The sequence below is a fragment of the Meleagris gallopavo genome, chromosome 10 (genome assembly GCF_905368555.1).
Source record: "Meleagris gallopavo chromosome 10, MGAL_WU_HG_1.1, whole genome shotgun sequence".
Taxonomy (NCBI): domain Eukaryota; kingdom Metazoa; phylum Chordata; class Aves; order Galliformes; family Phasianidae; genus Meleagris; species Meleagris gallopavo.
Window position 1 is genome coordinate 14,345,189 of NC_139413.1, and position 22,932 is coordinate 14,368,120.

At 37.8% G+C, this 22,932-nt stretch overlaps 1 long non-coding RNA gene across 12 annotated transcripts in view; it reads right to left on the bottom strand.

Annotated features, from left to right (window-relative positions):
* The window catches only part of LOC146543710 (uncharacterized), an 82,878-nt gene that overhangs the window by 55,469 nt on the left and 4,477 nt on the right, over nt 1-22,932 (bottom strand). For all 12 annotated transcript variants that reach the window (XR_014885259.1, XR_014885260.1, XR_014885256.1 and 9 more), the window contains exons 2-7: nt 15,621-15,836; nt 9,740-9,868; nt 8,338-8,498; nt 3,803-4,068; nt 2,840-3,086; nt 432-583 (exon numbers count right to left, since the gene is read on the bottom strand). This is a non-coding gene — a long non-coding RNA (uncharacterized LOC146543710). The remainder of the gene's footprint in view (nt 1-431; nt 584-2,839; nt 3,087-3,802; nt 4,069-8,337; nt 8,499-9,739; nt 9,869-15,620; nt 15,837-22,932) is intronic.

Genomic DNA, 22,932 nt, shown 5'->3' on the forward strand with positions numbered 1-22,932 from the left:
TCAGGAAAATGTAATTCATGGATGAGACATGATATCTGATGTTGAAAAAATCCTAGGTATTCTTAATGTCTAAAAAGAGATTGTTCAGCAACAGATCAGCTGTGTAAAAAACGTGACCTCTCTAATGCTTCCAAGTTCAAAATGATTTGCTGGGTAAGTGTCGTTTGAGCAAGTTAAAGCTTCACAGTTTACTAAAAGATGTCTTTTGTATTCTGGTCCAAGTATGACTACACCAGAAAATGCTTTCCTTACATCATCTGAAATACCAAATGTAAGGCAAAATTTTGTTTCAAGCTTCTCAAGGAGGAAGATTCTCTCCACCTACTATAATACACAAACTACATAGTAAATCACCCTTCTGAAAGCATTGCATCCATTCCAATGTTTAAAGGCTTCTGTAAATCTCTCATTTCTTTCAGAGCATAAAGTACCTTATGTTACAGATGCTTTCACCTTGAGTGTTGAACAGGCAAAACAGTTTTGGGGGTGAAGAGGTAAAAGTACATCCCATCTGATCCTGGGGTGCTGCTCTCAGTCTGCTCCATCGACCAGTCCCAAGAGAAACTCCAAAGCAAGCTTCTTCCTGTGGAAGGAAGACCTGTGCTTGTAGGTGTTAAGACACAATTAGACTTTTTCCAGGTATAGAAAATTTGCTGTGGTCAGTTGTCTTCTTTCCAGTTTTCCTTTTATCAGACAGGGAAATTTTCCACACAGGGGCTTTACTACAGGCTCTAGAGAAGTCACTAAGAGCTTTCTCTGTTTGTGCTGTGGGAACAGAAGCTTTAATCACACTGCCCTTGGTTATGTGGACAGGTGAGCTCAGGCTTTTAAGCATTAATGAGATAAAGTTGAGGAGGAGTTGGGCAGCAAAAAATGTTAAGGGGGGGTCTCTTGACTTACTCAAAATCTTGAGGTAAAGGATGAATTTGCCAGGAAGCCAGACCAAGTAACTTTCATGAGAAATAATCCTAAGCAGAAAATGCATTCGTGCCCTCAGACTTCTCTTGCTGCTATGCTGAAACCAGTAGGACCATTACAGCAAGGAAGGAGGCTAACGAGCAGCTCATTCCTGGGCCAGCAGATATGAGGCAGAAACTGGCTGGAGGGAGCCCAGAGCTGCTCCTAGGCTATTGCCACAAGAGAATTACCTCGTCCTGCCACCACACAATTGAGAGAGGTTTGAAGAGGTTCACTGCTGTAGGATTAACGGCCTTTAAGTGCTAATTAGCTGATAACAAACTTGCTGTGGGATTAAACATGCATCATCCAGACCATGTGTCGTCTGATACACTTTCAGATGAAAAACCACCCCACCAGAGGCGCCATCTAAATACGAGGTGTTCATGATGTTTGTTATCATGTAGGTAACTACTGAATGATTTGGGAAGGAACATATTTGAAAAATTTAAATCTTCTCATATTATTAGGGAGAATTAGAAAACACGGATTTTAAAAAAAGGTAATTGCTATTATTAAATCTGCTCTTGCGCTTTGTAAATCTGAACCAGTAATTACCTTCCATATATACAACTAACAAAATATGGTCTATCAGACATGTCATCTACCATTATTTGTCTATCTTTATGTAACAATTTCATCATTTGATCAAATAATAGCAGATTCCACAATATGTCATTCAAGTATCCCCAGTTTATCTATAATGATTTTCCTCTTGTCAGCTCATTTCTTGAACCTTTGCTGAATCTGGTTTCAATGGTACTATAAACAATCATCATTGCATTGTAAAACTGGAAACTCTCCACTAAAATAGTGTTTTGATCTGGGTTGCCATAGTAATAAGTCTGTGCTCCCCTCTTTGGAGGCCTTGTTATATGAAGTATCTGTGATTTGCTCAGAATGGCCCCAGTTCATCTGTCAAAGTGGGTTTTTCCTTTTTTAAAATAATGATCTAGAAAATCCCACAGTGGCAACAAATATTTTACAACCATAACGAGAAACATTGTATCACTCAAGCTTTGTAAATCTATGCCATTATTGCATTAGAATAAATCACTTTCCTTAGGTATATTACTTAGAAATATGCAATTCTAATTTTAGAGTGTGTATTCAATAGGGGGTATTTATTTTTTATGTAAAGAGAATTATTAACTTTGACTTCAAAAATACATCACATGTCAGATTGTGTTTAGAGGCCCTGCAGCAAAAAGAAAAAACTGAAATTCTTTCTTATTTCTATCAAAATACCGCAAATATCCAGTCAGTTTCAGATTTAGTTACGCTATTCTATTCTTAAGCGCTGATTTTTATAATGAGATCAGATATTACCACAGATTTTAGAGCTGTGTGCTCAGATAAATGATAGTCAGATTATATACTTGTAAAAATTAGAAGTCCTGAAAATCGATCAATGACACTATAAAAATATGTCACTATACATTGTTTTAAATAAAAATGCTCCGGTCAGTTACAGTGATTTGATACATGAACTATGATATTTCCTCCTGCAGGAATGAGAGTAAACAAACACTATATCAAGGAGCTGGTGACAGACTCCACAGCAAGAAGCGAGGACGGAGCTCATATTTTACCTAAGACAAATGGTTAAGTTGGTTACTTTATGTAAGCCGCTACCAGCTACAGGATTACTTCATGTAACTCACTGTCAGTTACTGCCTCGTAATGCCTGACAAGGGAATATTAAAATCATCAGTGGGAGAAAGTACGGGAAGAATCCATCTGCATTCAATGAATTCTAATTAAAAAGTAATTACCGTACTGTGAAGAATCTGCCAGCTCCAGCCCCGGCCCTCCCCTAACACACTGGACTTGGGTAAACAGGCAGGAAGGCAAGTAGCAGTGCATATGCAGATTTCCTTACATTTTGCTGGTGACTTAGTTCCGAGTAGCGCCAGATCATGGGATGTCTTCAGAAATAGTTTTATATCATTTTGCCAGGTAGATCCCCAGAAGACACCATGGGGGCAGAGGTGCTACACATCTTCTGTTATAATTGACCTGGGCTTTGAGATTTCTCTGTCATGATGTATCCCAGAATGGTGCATGATGGGAAGAAACTTGTTATTCCTCCAGCAGTGCCAAATGGACAAGATCAAGTAGACCTGGGACTTGAAAAAAAGGAAGAAATATTGACAGATAAGTAACCACTCCAGTAAATGACAGGCAGGCACAGGAAGCCTGATTTCCTTGGGATTCAGGGATAATCTATTAACCTTAAAACATTTCAGTGCAAATTTAATAGATTAAAAAAAAAGGAAGTAAAAACATTAGGTGCTTAATTGAAATCATTAGGTCTGTCTTGATTTCTTTTTCTCCCTGCAAGTTATTGGTATGGGGAAAAAAACATGCACAACTAAAAGAGCAAGAAATAGCCTAAATTCAACCCAAATATTTATTCATTGGATTATCAAAATTGTATCTACAGTGCAATTCAAGAACGTTAAAGGTGTCATCTCAGAAGCTGTCATTTTTATGACATTGTCACTGGCACTGAAACAATTGTTTTGTGTTCCTTTAGATGGTAGCTAATCAACAGCTAGGGAAATGCTAGACGCATTGTCTACAAGGCAGAATGGACTAATTAAGAGCAGAATTTGTCCCTTGCAACTACCATGCAATTTTGTAAAGTCAGTTCTAGCACAGCTTGCATGGTTGCAGTGCCCTAGAAGGGTTCTTCTGTGTGCTATGTACAAAAACACGTGCTCATCATTCAGGATGAAGTTCCAGTTCTCCACATCACTGTGGTCCAGAACAAAAGGAAATCAAATTCTGGATTCAGGTTCCATTGTAGATTTCTGTAACATCTATTTTGAGATGTTCTCACCTTTCCGCTGTTGACAGACAGGGTTTTTCTTGCACTGAGAGGTAGGCCTTCTCTTGGCCAAAAGAAGAACCAGAAGAAGGTTCCTTGGAATTCTGTTGGTGTTTGGTTGAGACTCCAAATGGTTACAAAAACCATTCCTGCTATCACAGTCATCTGTCACTGATGAATGATTGTACCATCCAAGACTGTCTGGATCAGCTGTATCCAGACTCACCGCACAGCAGCAGTAATATTATACATTGCCCTGGGCCCCACTGAACAGGTAGCTGGAAAAGAGCGGGAATTGGGATGAGAAAGCTGAATTCCTTCCACCTTGCAACTCTCTGCAGACTGCATTCCTGCTATGACCCACTCACATCTTTTGCAGTACCAGCTTTAGGAAAAAGCTTAAAGAAAAAAACGTGGGACAAAATGGAAAAGGGGATAACACCCCCACCCAGAAACACACTTTACAATGCAATCCACCTCCAATTATTCTTAACTTACTTCTTCCTTGCTGCAGTTCAAATTGATTATTCTTTGGTCTGCACAGCCTTGAGAACAATTATTTATATGATTTGAACACAGAGTGCAGATTATTCCCTTCTTCCTTGCTATAATATTTCCATTTTTCTTTAAGATGTTATTCTCCCCTCAATCACTCTTTCTGCAAGTTATATTATGTCATACACTCAATCTTCCCAGTAGATTACATTTTCCCCTGATTGTTCCTGTTGTTATCCTCTGGACAGATTCTCATTGATCAATCTCTTCTGGGGATTTGCCTGTTATCCTGCCAAATACAGTAAGAGTTGGGCCTAGATGTGAGGTATGTTGACAAAAGAGAGGGGTTTGTTGCTCATTGAGATTGGCAGAGGCTCACAGGAGAGATGATGCAGGCTTGGGCCCACACATCTATATTACCAAGCATGGGATTCAATTCTGAAAGGATCAATAGCCTTTGGCAAAATCCTAGAACATGTAAGTATATTCTTACCATGAAATATAGGAGTAATTCATTAAATTCATAATGTATAGATACAAGCTTACATCTGAATCTTTACAAGAACAAGGCACTACAAGATGTATTAAACAAACAAACTAACTAACTAACAAAAAAAAAAAAAAAACCCAAATTCTGCTGACCTTCTGTTGATGATTTTAATAATTTAAACTCAAAACCTTTTCCCCTAGATCCATTTACAGGTTAGTATAATGAAATTACCTTCTGATATTTTCTTCCAGTAAGTTACATAACACCTGATTCTCATTTAAACCATGCCTGCTTTTGGCTTGCTTTTGGTATGTAATAGGATGTGAATTAGGTACAATAAAATACACTCCCACTTAAATGTCCCTCTACTATGTCACAGTGATTTATAATGTAGCATTAGAATAAATGAATGCTGGATCTTGATGTTTTAGATAAAGTGGATTTTCTAAGTTTTGGATCTAAGTATGATCTAAAAGCAAATGTAGTTATATTTCCAGTAAAGCATTATTAGTCATAATGCCTTACTATACATTTTCATAAAATAGTAATGTAGATTTTTCAGTGCAGAATTTGGTTGCTTTGGGAATAAAAGAAGAGAGAATATTTTGGAGTCTGAAATATGCTTTAACACCTACTTGTTAATTATCAATGTTGATTAACTTGTTAATTACAATGCTATATGGTCAGTTTTATGAGAGATCTCTCTTGACCTACCCTGCACTTGCCCACTACACCCACACCTCCATCAGCTCAGACAGACACAGCATTACTTTCAGTGTTCTCATGCAGTTGGGGGCTAGGTGGGGTAAAGGCTCATACCAGTCTTACCCCATTTCTACCTCTTTTTCTTCACACCTAAAATCTCTTAATTATAACAGTGCAGAACATAATGGGGAAAGTGTAGCGACCTGTTTAATTTAAAACAGGTTATGTGAACTATCTTTACAATAACTACTTGTTTCAATAATTTATGACTATGATGTTATACCTGACAAAATCATTCAGATAACTAGAGCAACGTGCACTTTAAGTTTAAAGTCAAGGTCTTCTTGCTCATTTTAATGACTTCTCTTGTGCACAAAGATATTAATATTCCTGTGAGCAAACATGGCACTGACTCATTAATCAATAAGAGCTGGCTCCTCTACATAATAACAATAGCTGTACTGGATAATTAACTTCTGTTCCATTGACTTTAGTTTGTACATAATTTCCAGTGGCTGACACTGGATAATAAAAAGCTTTCCAGCTGACAGGCACCCTTTAAAATCCTTTTTACTAGTTTAGGAAAATGATCCACGCCTACTGTTGTAAGTAAAATAAAGTGTAGGTGTCGGTGTGTCTCTGTGCCATATTTAAATGGTAGCAACTGGCAATAAATAAAAGACCTAATAAATATTGTAAGGCTTCAGCAAGTCTTGCTGTTAAATTGTAGCGAACTGAAAGATTTGCATTTTTCTGTCATGTAGTTATAGTCAGGCCAAAGATAAAGGCACATCTACAATTAAATGACTATTCTATATAACTGGCAGATTTCCTCAGTACAGACTGAGATAAGAAATGCAGATCTGCCTGCATCAGCCTTTTTCCTCAAGAATGTTTTTAATACTAGGTAAGTACAGCAAAGGTAGCAATCCCAGAATCTCTACTGTATCCTTAGGAGACTTGTGAGGAGTAAGTGAGATAGTGCATTGTCTGTGCTGTGATTATTAAAAATATATATATATATTAATTCAAGCATTTCAGTTACTCAATTTAGAGTATGTCTCTGCCAAGAGCTACAGTGATATCTTCCAGAGGCCCATGGACTGTGGCAGAGGGGCAGGAACCTGAGACAGGGGCAGCAGGAAATTCCTGGTTCCCTCACAAAGAGCTGTGGCTCTTTTACTAGACAGACAGTTCCTTTGCTTCTATAACTGGGGATTTTTTGTCCACTAGAGAGCTTTTCCTTATGCCTTCTTTTTTTTAAAAAAAGAATAAAATACAACAACACACACAAAGGGAGCCAATTTGCTGTCATTAGCAGAGCAGATGGAGAGAGTAACAGATAATGCAGAGATGACTTTGAATATTCAAAATCTATTCTACTAAAATGTAAGAAAATTTTGGGGAAAAAAGGTCTCACATCAGTTCAAATTCTTTCATTTGACATTTTACATTTTTAAATTGTCCTGTCATCTAGAATACAGTGCAGCATTAAACAAACCACACGCACAAGTAGGTTCAAAAGCAAACTTGAAATGCTCTATTCCAGAAATATCAATCTGCCTGAAAAAAATTCATGAGTTTCTGTCACTCTCCTATTTCTTTCTGCCTGACATGGGCTCTTGGGCAAGTCAGCCTGGCATTCTGCAGGGTTTCAGGTATGATGGAAATGCATTTTCTGATGAAAAAATTGTTCCACTGAGTTTTCTGCAGCTAGCTGTAGATATTAGCTCTGAAAAACCCTGCTTATAATCCACCACAGAATAAGAAAGTTCATCATAACATATGTAGCACAATTTTTATCCATTACCCACTCTGTTTTTCAGATAGCTTCCTTTGTGACACTAGGTGTTGCAGGGGCCAGAACGTTGGCTATTGAATTGGCGCAGTTCAATGACATTAACTGAGCCACCACAATTTCCCCCAGATGAAGATCATCCCTTAGATCGTATGCTGATAAGCCATCCCCACAAATCTGAACATAAACCGTGTGTGTAATATGTCTGCTTTCAATTTCTAAGACCAAAATAGCTAACTTTGTTAATAATACAAAACACCTCACACAGAAAATGCCTTGATTAAGCCTTAATTAAAACACAAAAGCATTAGAAACAAAACAACCTGGCAGTGAGAAAAATGCAGGTTTCTAAGTGAGTACTTATTCGCATTATACAATATGTTCTCCAGCAGGAATAAAATATACTGCAAGACAATGGTCCATAAGCTTCTAAACAGAAGTGAAAACATTCTTTGTTCAAAACTGTGGAAATGTCAATATTTCAAAAGGTAGTTTTACGGTTCATTCAAGCACTGATAAGAAATCATTACACTTTTTAAGAATATTGATGAATACAGAGAGGCATTAAATGGAGGGAAAGCCTTTTTTTGCAGTTCGCTAGTTTGTGCATGTCTAATTGACTCTTCAAGACTCTTTTGCATGAGTCACTAAACACAGTTTTAAACAGCCTATTTTTATATCAATTCTAAGCAAACTTTCCCATCTTACAGGAATTTCCTTTCCACATCTCTCCAACAAGTACAGTCAAGTTCCAGGCAAAGCTTAATTCAGGAAATACCTGAGAAATCAACAATCAAATAATCAGTTTGTTTGGTTTTTTTTCCTACTAGAACAGACTAGCATGGAACTGATTTACTATATTAGCCATCAGATTCTGAGTATGTGGGCCTCTGGACAAAGTGGGCTCATCTTTTTGTCTGTATAGACAGCTCATGAGGATTGCTTGTGAGAGAGTTGTCAGTTCCTGCTTCCTTTAACTCAGCATTAGGGAAAAAATAAATATGTGACAACTTCAGTGACTCCAGTAGCACAGAGATATGCAAAGCTACTCATACTCACCATCCAGCCTCCACAATCTCTGCATTCAGCTGGGCTGCACGGGCACTCCCCTCTGTAATTTCTCCATTACCAGACGGTAAGACTATACAGGGCACAAATTGGATCGTGGTACAGCTGAAAGCACGTGGATAGCTGTAGGTATGGAAGGCACCAGATGGAGTCTGTAAAACAATACTACTGAAAATGATCTCCAAGGCTACTGCAGTCTTCTGTGATATACAATCAACTACTAACTCAATGAAATCATTTGAATCAAAGACATTGTGACACTGACTATACATGAATACGGAAAATAAATAGACAGCCTTGCATGAACATATATGGTTATGGTCCTGTGCAACGAGCGTTATTTTGGTAATGCTGTTTGCTCTGCTGAAGCGGAATGCACAGTTCTTAAAGCTTGTTATTTTTTCAAGAACTAGAGTGGGAAAAAAACAACTGACATATATTACAGTCCAAAATAAAAACCAGAATCAAGGCAAATATAAGACAAATGTTTTGCAGGTTGAAAGTCAAGAACAACACACTGTGCAGAGTTCCTGTAATCGCAGAGAGAAATTTCTCCTTCTGTGAATAATATTACCCATTTTCATTCATCTCAGTTCTTCACTGCCCCAGGGGGCTGGAAGCAGGGTTGCAGGGTTCTGTGGAGATATCCTATTCTCATGACATTTCTAGTCTCCATTTTTCTGAACCAACAGCCGCGGATTGTTGAGATAATACAACCCTGATGGACATTAGAACTTTTAGTCACGTATTGGCTTTTGCAGCCCTTGGAGATTTACCCAACACTAGTGAAAAGCCCACCTGAGAAGCTGTGCCAGCCCCATCAACTAATGTGTGCTAACACCCCTTGCTCCCAGATTTGTAAGATGGCATTTACCCCCACGCCCATAAGGCTGGACCCCCTGCAAGGCAGCAGTGCAGCCCTCCATGCTTAGCAGTGGACCCTACCACCTTGCCAGCTTCTGGAGGGACTCAGCCATGTGCAGATCCCCACTGGGGGAACCTGGGTGCCTATGGTTTGGGGTCAGCTGGGAGTGTGAGTGGGGCTGGACAGGACAGCACGCATTTTTTGGGGTGGTTCTGGACTCCAAAACATGACTCCATGATCTGTTTGCGCTGAGTCTTTTTCATACTTATTTTTGTTTCTTGATGACAACAGTGTTACATGAGATTGGACAACTACACCAACGATTTTTTCCACAGATTTGGCTTGAATGGGTAAATTACTGTAAGGAAAAGAACGCTGTGCTGTGCTTGTTGATTTTTACAGTCTCTAAAACCTTTCAAATTTAAAGAAAAGCATAAAAATCTCACCCCTCCCCATACACAAAATAAAATATCAGAAATACTGAGGAAGTTACTCCACTGTGTACAATAACCTGACAAATTGACAAACCTCTTCACTGTGATTTTTTAAACACACACTTTCATGTCTTCTCCCGGTTGGTTCCTCAGGCTGCAGAAAGGTTCTCTGCCAACAGCAGCAAAGTTACTTCATTGTTCAAATTCTTCCTTAAACACTCTCCTATTAAGAAAGAAAGAAAGAAAGAAAGAAAGAAAGAAAGAAAGAAAGAAAGAAGGAGAAGATACAAAAGAAAGAAAAAGGAAAAAGAAAAAAAATGTATTTAGAGGGGTGGTATGACCACAGCTAAACGTTACCCCGATCTTTCTTCTCCTCTCAAAGCTGAGCATGTTTCTGTACTCTCTCTGTGTTTGGGCAGATGGGTATAAACTCTTTGGGGCACAAAGATTCATCATCAGTGTCAAGAACTAGTTGGTTCCTGTCCATAAACAAGAAATGAGTGCTATGTTAATAAGAAAGAGTGATTGAAATGGTCAGTGAATGAAGCAAGGGATCCATGTCTCTTCCAAAGCGATCTCATTGCAGTGACATTCGTGAGTCCTGAACCATGTAAGAAGCTGGGCCAATTTTCCAATGTGAATGCTTGCATGACATATCTCTGCTCACAGCTGCTAACTCTGTAGCTACTGCAGGCTGAACATAGAAGCAAGAAGGAAAACTCTTTTGCACTGCTACTAAACCATCTCTGTAATTGGTCAGACCCATTGGAGAAACACTCAGTTTTATGCAGTAGAAGTCTTCAGACCAAGTAAAATACCATTAAAAAAAGAAACCTAGATTTTGGTTAATGTGCTGAGTGAGTTCTCAGGTCATCTCTTTACCTGCAGATAAAGAGCATTTCCTCCTTCTCCAAAGCCAAATAGATGATTACATCTGATGTTGGGGTGATCAGAGATTGTGGCCAATCTGCCTAACTTCCTGGCTAGCTTTAAAGCATATTTGATTGTTACTCTGATTCATATTGACTTTACCGTCGATACAGTTTTTGGAAAAGAGCCTCTTATATTAGATGTGCCAGAAGTGTCCATACAAAAGCTGCTGTTACCTACCACCAGCTACAGAAAGGACAAATGCAGAAGTATCTTTCATTAGTCTCATCTTCAGCTGCATTAGAACACAACAGTTGTTATGAAAATGTAGTGCCCTCATCAGGGTGTTTAACACCCAGTAAAAAGCTTGTTAAAAGATAATGCACATCTGGATTAGTGACATTGCAAATAAAGAATCTGCCACGACAAATACTGGTTATTCTAGTTGAGGATCACAAGTAGTAGAGGCTGATCCCTAGATCTGTGCATCTTCTACATCTGCATTAAATATGTCTTATGGACAGTGTTGTGAGATTTTTTTCTTGAAGGAACCAACAATTTCATACCTTCAAAAATTTTCAACCCAACATCAAATATTACGGGATATTGAGGCTACATAAAGCTTTCAAGGCTTTTTTTTTTTTTTTTTTTTTTTTTTTTAACATGCAAATATCCACTGGTAGGAATCCCATGCAGTGGGATTTAATTTAATTGCATTTTGAATTCTGGAAGAAAATATTGCCTGGGTCATCTCTACCTCCTCTGTCCCAGAATGCCTGTATCTATGAAAAATAAGTTAAATAGGTCTCCTCTCCCTGTCACTATTTTTTTCACCTGCTGAGAGGCTGTTCTTCAGGTTCCAGGTACCTTCTGCAAAGAAGGAACATGATCATGATGTTAGCTCAGTGGTAATACAGACAGGATCCTCTGCTTCAAAACCAGCCATTATGGAGGAGAAGAAAGTGGTGTGAACACATATCTCCTGTGACTGCCTGTGCAATGGCTTGGAAGTGACCATTCTCTGCATCAAAGTAAGACATTACTTTATTTTTGATACCTTATAGCATGTGCACAGTACAGTGTTAGGGAGGATATGCTGAACCTGAGAAGAACAGACACATTTAAATTTTATTCTGGATAGTTCAGCTAATCCCTGCAAAACAGGAGGACTGCAGACATTAATTTTTCATCCAGCTAGCTCTTATTGAACATATCATCACTAGTTACTTAAAATTTAATCTATTTTTAATAGAAAAATTGATACTGGAATATGAAACATGAAATATCACATTATTGTTCTGCAAAAGACCAGGCTTTTAAAGATAGTATTGTAATCTGGAAACAGACTGAAAAATGTAAAAAGGTTATATCCAACATTAGAAGTAATCTGCATGCTCGCCAAAGCCTAGATCATCTTAAAGCGGTAATAATTCACTGACAGTAGATACCTTTATTTTGATGTTTGCTTGTTTAGTATTCATTACAGCAGATTACTGCAGGATTACCACAACATTTTTTCCTTTGTGGTACCATTCAATAAATCTGATTTTCATGTAATCGAAACTTTTTTTATTCTCTCTCTTTGCAAAATCTGCATTCATTGGCCTCCAAGCCTGACTAATTGCCATCCACTTCAGTTTCACATTGTTTTCACTTCTTGAATTTTATACAAGTAATATTCAAAAGTATTTATTGTCCCCAAAATAAAATGCACACTTTTATATTAATTGCCATCAAATGTGTGTGCATAAAGGAAGAACGCCTACTTTTCTTTCATATTACAGGGCAAACAGCCAGACTTAAAATGTTTCATAATTAGGCATTTTACCAGATTGTAACAGAAGATGTATTTGCTTACTTTTACTGCAAAGTCAATTATAAATATGCAAAATTCAAAGTATGGGTGACCAGGCCACTCTTAGCAGAAATAATAAGACTACAGCCAATTAAAACAGAAAAAGGTTGAGTTCTCACTTTTCCACCCAGTGTATTTCTGATGCTGACACAACAACAGCTGTGAACTGCCAAAGCCGTCACAGAGAGGTGACTCACTCTGGCCTCTGCCAAAATGAAGAGGAGTTGGCATAAAAGCCAAATATTCTTGCCACAATTTCCCATGTAGAAGAACTGATAGAATGGTGTCTCAGTATACATGCATCCTTACATCACACTATCATTTCCTGTAAGGAATATTAGTTTCATGAAGACACAGCTTACACAGATAGGAGGACAAATATCTTCACATCATTAAAATCCTGAAATTTGCACAGATTGTCTTTATAATAGAATTATCTGGATATCTTTCTGTAAGCCAAGCACTTGAAATACACAATTGAAACTGTATAAACATTGTTTTTACTATTCTTCCCATAACATAATCATTACATGAGAAACATTAAACTAGACATTTGACTTTATTGATCACTTCATGGACCAATAGTACAGGGAGTCATTTGCTGCCTAGACTAATTAATTGATAGACTAATTCATTGATTACGTTCTCCATAGCATAGTAGGTATTGACAAATACTGAATCTTTTTCCATCAGTTGTATCTGTTTGCACCAATTACTTTGGCTGTTTCACTTAAGCGATTACGATAGCTCACAAGTGACAATCAGATCCTCAGCTGGTGTAAGTCAGGCTGTCTCCACTGAAGTGAGAGGGCTGTGCTATTTTATTCAGTACAGTTATAGGGCTTGTAAATGTAAAAATGAGTTTAAAAAAAAAATCCACCTAAGCAGTAACAAGGACATCTGAAACAAACAAACAAAAAAACCCGCTAACAACACAGACATCACAGTAGCTTAAAAATTTGTGTCATAGCAGTGAACAGTAACCACGTTACAGGCATACGTACAGATTCATAATTTTGTTTCTAGTTCGCACGCAGTCTTAGAATGCTATCAGGTGCAAACCATAGTATTGAACACAGGAATAGTCCTTTTAACTGACCATTTGCAAAGTCACTAAATTAAACGCTCAATAGATTCACATTTTCCATGCATAGGTTATCTGGAAATCAGTCCTAAGAATATAATGCTGAAAAGTAGATACTGTCTTCCACATGTATGGAAGATTTCATTACGTGTGAAATCTCTGGTTTGATACCAGTGATTTTTGACATACTCTATCTGCTGCAGGATTTTAGAAGAATATAGTGATTCATTTGGGGTTTCTTGCTTCTGGATCAGTGCTTAGATAATAACCTATATGGAACGTTTCTCCATCTGTTGGGCTGAGCCAACAAAGACATAAAGCCACCAGTGTTTTGAGGCAAACAGAAGTATTTGGGTACTTAACAACTCCTGAATTTCCAAAATGAAGAACAAGAAGAAAATGTAAATAGAACTTTTAGTTCTTTTTTTTTTTAAAGTTTTCTTAGTTGCCCTCTGGATAGATTTTCCTTAACGAATTAGTTTTCAGGTAACCCAAGAAGTCACTAATGTACATGGATCTTATACAAGAAGGAAACACTGAGCTGATTTTAAGTTTATGATGAATAAGTTTGTTTCTTTTCAGAAACAAAGCATCTTTGTCAAATTGGACAGTCTTGAAAAACATAAATTGACTTGAATTTTTCATTAATCTCAGATCTGTTCCTCCTATAGTAATCTGGAAAAAAATTCTGTGCAGAAATTTCTCTCTGCATTCTAGATTTATTTCCAATCTCTGAACAACTTAGTTAACTGAACACAGATATTAGCAGTTAGTTCTTCCTTTTTAAGACCACAATCAGTTTTTCTCATCTTTGCTTATGAAGGCAAAAAATATACTTTCCAGAAATGTCAGTAAGAGAATGAAGATGAAGTCAAGAGTGACTAGGACATCTGAAACAGGAGCCCCAGAAGTGCTAATCTGAGAAGGTTTTTCTGAGGCAGTTTCCCTCACACTATTTTCTCAAAGCAATTACTTCCTGTGTTCTATATACTTATGAAGACTTTCATCTCTGATGCATGGCATAGGGTAAAATAAAGTGTACGTTTACTGAAATGAGTGTTGCTACCTGGCACAATGGAAAAGAAATTCCTGTGTGTGTCCTGTCAATGACATCTGCATTTGCTGCAAACCCACACAGATGACGTTGTCTAGGCCCTATTTGTAATTCCTCTGCTGAACACAAGATAACCAAAGTACCACATTCTGCACGAATGCTCTGTGGGAAGAAGAGACATGCAGGCAAAAAACGCAAGTCAGGAAATAATATGATTGTGCTAAAGGAGTATTTTTTGCCCTTCACACATACATAGAACAGACAGTGATTTGCATCCCAGAGTTCAATGACAAGTAATTAAAATCAATAGAAAATCGACATTACAAAACCAAAACAAATTAAAGCACAAATTTAATCTTTGTTTCCCATTCTGGCCTTCGTAACGGAGGATTTGCTCTGAAGATGCTGTACTGTAAATAGGCTCATACCTGCTGGGTATATCTTAAGCAGTCTTTCTTAATACAGTGCAATTACCACTCTTTGTACATGAAAGGAGACGATCTACTGTCCTCCTGGCTGACAGGCAGTATCGGCCTGACTCTGCTCACACGACAGTTGAATATAGATACTTTTACTTTAGCATAGTGGGATTTATTCTTGATTAATGCGAGCAAAAATCATAACTTCACGCAAAATCATGGCCTGTGAAACAGAGTAACTTTCAGAACCCTGCAACGTTTCCATCTTAAAGGTTCTGTTTTTGATGAAAAAAATGTTGAGTGTGCAAAATTGGCATAAATATATCATATTCTCATATTTTTTCTACTTTTGATATGTTATTATCATCAGTAGTGTGTTGTACTCTGCAGTTCAAACAAATTATTTTAAACACTACTAAATGGACTATATTTTTTAAACTAAATTTCTATTGTCATGTCTCTGAATGTGATGTCATCTAACCTCTAAGACTGCAAAGCAACAAGAAAAAAGCTGTACTGTTCATGATGTTTTTTCCTTCTGGAAGCATCAGCTCAGGATTTCATTTGACAAAAGCATAAAATGGACAGCTTTTGGTTAGATTTGAGAGATCAAGGGCCTTCCACTTATTACCTAATTTAACTTTGTAGCAGCATGGATCTAAAACATATGAGCTTGATACGGCCTTTACTTACCAGCAACTGGGTCCTTCAGCTGACTCAGGATCTTGATAGACAGACAGATTGAACTTGACATTGTAGTCACCAACTGAAGAGAAATCAAGTTTCAAACCACTGCATTCTTCAGTCCAACTTTCCGTTGCTATTTCTCCTGGATGTGATATTCTCCTCCTGTTGTAAAGCTCTAGAGTTTTAGTCTTTTCAAATAATTGGCCCTTCCTACCTCCAGACCTATTGAAAATGAAATCCTGTCAGATGAATAGTAAAGTCTAACTAATGTCAAATACAGTAACATAAAAATATTTCATAAATGTGGCATCATAACTGTCCACACTTTGCACATTTTGAGTCAATGAATTATTGTCTTTTCCAAATTACAAGAAAAAAAAAGAAAAACCTGAGAGTAATTCATACTAATTACATTGAAATCAGCTCTGCATGGGGAAACATTCCAGAACTGACATATTTTCTGCAAATTGCAGATTTCTATTTCCCACTCCAGTCATGATGAGCACACTACTGTGTATTATTCATGCTATGATCTCTTACTTCTTTTGAAACATCTGCTCTTGCCCCAGGTCAGAAACAAGACATGGCTGATGTAGGATGATTGCTTCTGTATTTTTAAGGCTTTGGTCACACACTCACCTCTAGGCAGGGATAGAAAGAGCAATCACCTGTGGCACCACACTGGCAAAGTCACAGTGCCACAATAAAGCTGCTCCTTGCCATATCTGACTCCAGATCCTTAGATACACAGAATTGTGCTGCTGCTGTCACCAAACAAGAAATTTGGCTGTGTGTTGTAGGAGGGAGATACAGCTGGAGGGCAGGACTCAGCTCTAGAACTTCTCTGCCTCTATCCCCTTCCAACGGGATGCAGAACTGGGCTTCAGCCTTGTCCACAGCCCTTCATTTCTGGAGTGACAACATTCAGGTTTACCAGCATTGGTGAGGAGCCTTGAGCCAGCTCTGGCTGTCACATCAGTGTCTGCAAACAGCCTGTGTGACCAGCTGTAGGGAACCTCCTCTACAGGAGGCTGGACTTGGTCTCCAGAGGTCCAACTCCTATGATTCTGTGACTTTGTGATTTACTTGCAGTCATGGCCATTGGAATTTTTTATTTTTATTTTTTTCTGGATGTCAAAGCAACAGACCCTCATTCAGGAGGGAAAAATTAGCTACAGAATGAGGCAGAACACCAACCCTGTTAATCTCAGATTCCTGATTACAAAGATTTCACTACCATTTTTTACATCAGGACTCACAGGTCACTAAAACCAACAAATGTTTAAATCAATTACATCTCAATATATAGCAGTTCTTAGGCTTTCAAAAATAGTATATTTTTGGAGGATTTGCTCAGGAAACTGCCAGAAAAGCAGTATGATTTGAATGTTTGAATGTACTGTTTACTATTATCGTTTTCACCAGGAAAGTTCATTCTGCCTTCAGAGCAACAATTAGAAACAATTACTGAAAAGGGTACACACTTCTCTAATTTAGTTTTCAATAGTTGATAAGTGAAATGGGAAGTGTTGACCACACTAAGTCACAGAAAAGTCACTTTGGTAGACTTCTGCTCACCTCTGACAAGAAATACACTAAGGATGGTCCCAAACAATGCCTATCCATGCAAAAGCTTAGTTTCTTATTATTGTAGAACACAGCAGAAAACTGCCTACTCGGTCTGAGCAACTGTTTCTCAATCAATAATTAAGTAACTTTAAGGTCCAGATCTATACAAAGATATTGATATTTTCACTGAAAATGAATCAATATGAACAGGGTAAAGCATCTGAGTAAGCCTTTTTAATGGCAGTGTTTTGGCTGTGAGAAGTAAATTAATTGATTAAATGAATGACAAATATTGGACATCCAAAGTAAGTCTTTTCACACTTTCACAAACCTTTTAAGCAACTCATTTCAATTCTTTTCTTTGTTTCCCATGTCTTTTTTTTCCAAGTTCATATATATATATATATATATTTTTTTTTTTTTAATAGAATTTACTGGTCTTCCTGCAAGAAAATTGTGCAAGTTATGTGTTTTTATATTTTATGTTAATAAGGAGAGTTCAGGTGAAAAGTGTCAAAAGAAAAGAGCAAGCTGAGACTTTGGGAAGGAAGGGCATTTCCTAATTTATAAAATGTAAGGGATACTCCTGAAAAAGCCACAGTGTGAGAAAGTAGACCTGCCACAATACTGTAAGAGAACAACACACTGAGAGATGGGAAACTTTAAGGGAGAGAAAAATACAGCCATCCCTTTGGTGTGATGGACAAGAAATGGTTCTGGATCGGTCTCTTTCATTATATCCTTAAGTCATCTATTCCCAAGAAATCAAGAGCTGGTCCTAAGGACAGAACTTTCTAGCAGTTTACATGAAGCATCTCTACTTAGAAAAACCTTCAGCTGCTCCCACAAACTTTCTGTGCCTGCAGTGCCACAGTATGTGAGCACCAATCTTGACTTACACAAAGGTTGTGCTCACATGTGAAACCAGAAGCGCTCCATCTTCTGTGATTGAACTTGCAGCAGTTCACTGAAGGTTTGGCCGTACAGCCCAGCCAGCAGGGAAGGGCAGAATCTCTCCCAAGCCCTGGCACCTTCACAGCTATCTCTAGAAACAACAGCAGCCAGCAAGCCTGCTATGACACAACACAGTGGAGCTCCAGCAAACACCAGGCTGCAGAGTTGGATCATTTTCTGAGGTTGATGGCCTCAGAAATCATTTTGAATCTCCTGCTAGTATGACAGTTTGTGTGGAGGGCCACTGTTTAAAAAACAATCCAACACAGCAGTGTGTAAACCACACCACGGTCTGCAGCCTGCAGTGGGTGTCTGCAAATGGAGAAGCACAAGGTGCAACAGTGAAGAGGCCAAGAAAGAGAAAAGTGAGTCCTTTCATCCACCTGCTCTTCTTTCCCAGGTTCTAACCTAGCAAATTCAGTTCAAGGCAATGTTATCTTAGTTGTTAGAAGGAGGGACAGTATAGCCTCACCTCAGGGGCTGTCCCCAGAGCGAGCAAGGGATAGACTCCAAAATTACAGCATCTATCTTCAGATGAGTATTTACTGTACAAAGGGAAGGAGAAATGCAAATGGAAAAGTGGACAGTAGAAATGGTAACTGCATTTGTTCAAACAACCTACTGGTGGAAAAGAAACTATTAGCTTTCCTAATATCCCTAGCCTTCCCTTTTCCTTTATTGTTTTCTGTTTCTGTTCTGTTCAAGTGTTCTGTTTAATTCAAGTTCATGGGTTTTTTTTTGCCTTTAAGCAATGATTTCTTTTATTGTAAAGAAGTAAGCCAAAGAAGTCAAAGCTTTGCACCAGCCCTTTGTTTGTCTGCAGCTCTCAAGTGGCAGTGTAGGTTCTAGGGCCATTACTTTTGTTGTTGGTCACAACTGCTGCCCCATAGCTCCTGTAAGCTGTCTTTGGGACTTCAATTTTCTGAAAATATTTTAGAGTTGTCTCTTTTTTTATTTATTAAATGGATACACATTCTCATCTGTAAAGGTTGAAACTCCACTTTTCCATCTGTCTGTGCCCTTTTTGGAATTGTATGTCCCCTGTGGTGTGCAGCTTAGAAGTGTTCACTTATGTACTGCTAAGAAAGAAAGAAAAATGAAGAACGAATGTGTGACAGAACGGAAAATACTGAACTATAAAAATGACCTCAAAATGGCATAAAGAAGTTGCATGATACAGACAGACCCCACTCACAAATAAATATTAATTTGCTTTGCATGTAAGATTGATAATTAATGTTGGAGAGAGTGTACAATCTATTTTTCAGTGTAGAAGTGTTTTCCTCTTTCTTTTTTTAATCAACATTCAGCACTTTGAAATCTCATGTCCCATTTTAAGCACTTAAGATGCCACTGGTTTGGTTATTTTTAAAGAAATCCTATTTAATATTTATATAACAAAATCTAATGATTTCTGATGTGTTTCAGTTTAAATCATAATCCAGTTTCACAATTCTAGGTATAAAGTGTGCCTTTGTAGTTGTTCAACATGGCACAAACACTGTCTAGCAGAGCAGATAGCTATGACTTTTCTATCTCCAAAATGATAAAAAACACATTACCTGACACTGAAAAAAAATTAGTTTCTGAGAAAAACCTATGAACTAATTAGCCAATGTTTACATCTCCCGAAACTGGCTTAACTATTTCACAGACATCCAGGCCTATAAGAACAGCAGACAAGAAAATAAAAATCAGAATGTAGAGGAAAAAAAATCTAAATAAAACATGAAATGTTGCTTCTAAGGTAAGAGAATTTCATCTTGCACGAAGTCTGTTTCATACCCTGAATGCATTGTGATGCTGCCCTCTTCCTAACAGAGACCATCAGCCTTCAGCGGCTGTGCCAAGTTCAGAGAGGGGGGCAACTGAGCGCGAGTTAGGTTCCATCACACTTTTACTTTCCTACGCCTAATTACTTTCCCCCAGGAATACATGACATTAAGGGACTTTCCACCAGTGCAGCTATCATGCTGAGATCAAGATTGCATGCTGCCCCTTACCTAGCTCAGCCGAGGAGGCCTTCCAAGCTGCAAGAAGCCCCTCCAATGTGCTACTTGGCAGCTTGCATACTGCTGTGGAGGGACAACCTTGGCATTCCTATTGAACCCTATTGATCCCAGCCTAAGCTCAGAGAGCTTGAACATCTCATCTCCTCTCTACAGCAGGAAACAGCACTGCCCTCCTAGGAAACTCCAAGTCTTTGCTATTTGACCCTGGCATCTAAAATGCTGAAGGCGGGAAAACAGGTGCTCCTACATTAGGTTTCCCTCTAAACAGGGCAATATGTAATTTTAGGTATTAGGTAAAGGGCGATTTACATCTTTGTAATGCTGGAAACTGGCAAAAGAGAGGGAATTTAAATAAATGTAAAAAACTCATTTAGGCGAATGAAGGAAAACATCACCCTGGATTCTAACTAGACATACTTGGACATACCTTCCATGGGAGATTTCTGATTATCTCAGCTATGGCTTTTTCAGATACGTGCAGATTCTCCTCACTGTCTGCACCCATCCTGTTAGTTAACAATAATGAATTGTCTGGTCATTTCTGCTTAAGCATTTGCTTTTGTTTTTTAAATTGAAAGTAATAACAACCTTCATAAAAGCAGTGAAGCATCCTTTTCATCACACTAACCTCATAATAAGTCACAATAAATTTAATCCTTTTTTTCTACTGGAAAGCAAGTCTCATTACCCGGTAAAAATTAGGAACATCCCACAGATATTAAAATTTCCTTTATCAGTTTTCATTCTGATTTATGGATCTGAACATATAAAGAAGTACAAGTGGTGTCTTTATGTAATGGCAGAATTTTTTCACTATATGAGTAACTAAACATTGAAGCAAGTTGCAGTCTCCATCCTTGAAGTTTTTCAAAACCCAACAGGACAAACTCCCAAGTAAAGTTAAGTCTGAATTTGGTGTTGAGGAGGAGAAAGAAGCTGGACCTCTCAGGGTCTCTTTCAACCTGTACGAGAGTATGTATATACAAATATCAATTCATCAGTCAGTTGGGAAGATCTAGTAAAAACTCTGTGATATTACACCTTGGAGCAGTCAACAGTGTTTCAAATGCCAGCTAAGACTAATTCCTTAAGCCATTCAATTTTTGCCTGTTGAATCAAGGATGGAAAATGCATTCCTGTTTTAATACATGGAAAAAAAAATACTATGCTATGAGTGAAAAACCAAGTATTACAGTAATTGCACAAATAATGAAAATAATGCTTCCTTACTGTACTTCAAACACGGTTCTCAAAGCATTTTTAAAAAGCTTTTGTTATTAGCTGAATGAAATTCTGCACAGTACTACTTTAACTCTCCTGTGTCAGGTTATCAGTTATTTCAAGCAAGTGTTAAAATCCTCATCACTGGCAAAAATGAATTACATCTTCTTTATCAAACTTGCATCAACATGCCCATCTAGCTGAGCTGGGAAGGACTCCTTAACAGTACAGCGTAGGTGCTGCTGTTCGTGATTGTGAATGTACCTGAATCTAAATTTCACAGCTACAGTGACCTCTATATATTTCTGCAAAAAGTTTTTCTTTTCAGCCAGATTTTTCAAATAGTTTGTCACGTTACAATCTACTAGAAATAAAATGTAGTCCTTTCTTCTCATTGTCTTGAATTAAGAAGTCTAATTCTCCCAAGTAGTACTTCTATTTAATCTGATAATTATGAATCAACAATATTTTCTTGCCTATTCTCATTTATGTGGATTCCAAAATACTCAAGCAACTACAGGTATATAATAAAGGCAGGAATGCACATGTAGAGTTCATTTTGTTTGAGAAAATAGGAAAGATCAAGCGTATGTGTTCAGATGACTTTGAGCCTCATTCTGCAAAGAGAATAGAGCTTCATTTGTAAATATGCAAGGAGACACTGGCACAAAGTCCTGAGACACTAATTATTTCACAAAGTATTCAGGAGAACTACAGTGATTGCTCTTGTACATTTTTTCACTTTGTAAACAATATAGACCCATTCCTGCATAGCTTGAAGATACTGCTTCAGATACTGGAATAGCGTTCTAGAAAGAGATAGTTATGTCTATAAAAAAGAAAGACCAAATTTCAGTAAGATCCCTTAAAGTGATTGGTGTTAATCCTTGCCATAAGAACGTGCTTATTTTCTGTAGCCTGTAATGGGTGAAAGAAATATGGCACTAAGATGACTCATGTATAAAGATACATCAAAATCTGCCCTGTTCATTTCTGTCTAACCTAAAGAAATGTACAAGCTAACACATCACATCAATTTCACTGATGAACATCAGGACTCTGATACAATATAAACCCATAGAAGGTACTGTAAACAGCATAAATCTTTCTAAAGGCAAGGCTGAAACAAAAAATATTATTACCATATACAAGGATGGAGACAGTATGTGCACTTAATAACATAGAATAGCCATCTCAAACCAATTTTAGTGGGAAATCAAAACTGCTATAAACATGTTGTTTTTTTCAGAATTCCTAGAGGAATTATATTCATCATTTATATATCCACCTAATATTTGGCAAGAGAGTAATGGCAATCTGAAGAAAAAGCAAAGTAGTTTGGGATGACAGCTGAACTCAGAGGGAGCTGCACATGAGCATTGTCTCTCAGGGCTTGGGGTGGTGAATGCACCTTATTTCTGGAGCTGGATTCTAGTAGGAATACCTCATTTGTACCCAAGAGAAAGCCTTCATCCTGCACAGCCAACAGCAATCTTAGATTTCATCTTATGGCTCTTATTTATCCCAACAAATAAAACATCCGTTCAAGAACATCCAGCAAC